The sequence below is a fragment of the Penaeus monodon genome, chromosome 19 (assembly GCF_015228065.2).
Source record: "Penaeus monodon isolate SGIC_2016 chromosome 19, NSTDA_Pmon_1, whole genome shotgun sequence".
Classification (NCBI taxonomy): domain Eukaryota; kingdom Metazoa; phylum Arthropoda; class Malacostraca; order Decapoda; family Penaeidae; genus Penaeus; species Penaeus monodon.
In genome coordinates, this window is record NC_051404.1 from 5,841,860 (window position 1) to 5,842,143 (window position 284).

Genomic DNA, 284 nt, shown 5'->3' on the forward strand with positions numbered 1-284 from the left:
CTGTACTTTCCATTTTAAGTGAATTTTGGTGATGATAAACCAGAGAGATGATCAATATGAATATGAGAAGAGTTTCAAAAGGTCGATCGACAAACCGCAAGATCTCGGGTGCTTTGAGGTGGGGGGCGGGGGTGATTGTGCCTTCCCTCCACTTGTAGATGGATATCAGATCTTTTTGTGTGGAAATAGTCCTATATCTCAGGAGTACAGTGTTTCAATGTATTCATGGAGAAGATTATGAATAACAAATGCCAGGATGTGTTCAGTATGAAGTAGATAAGCTG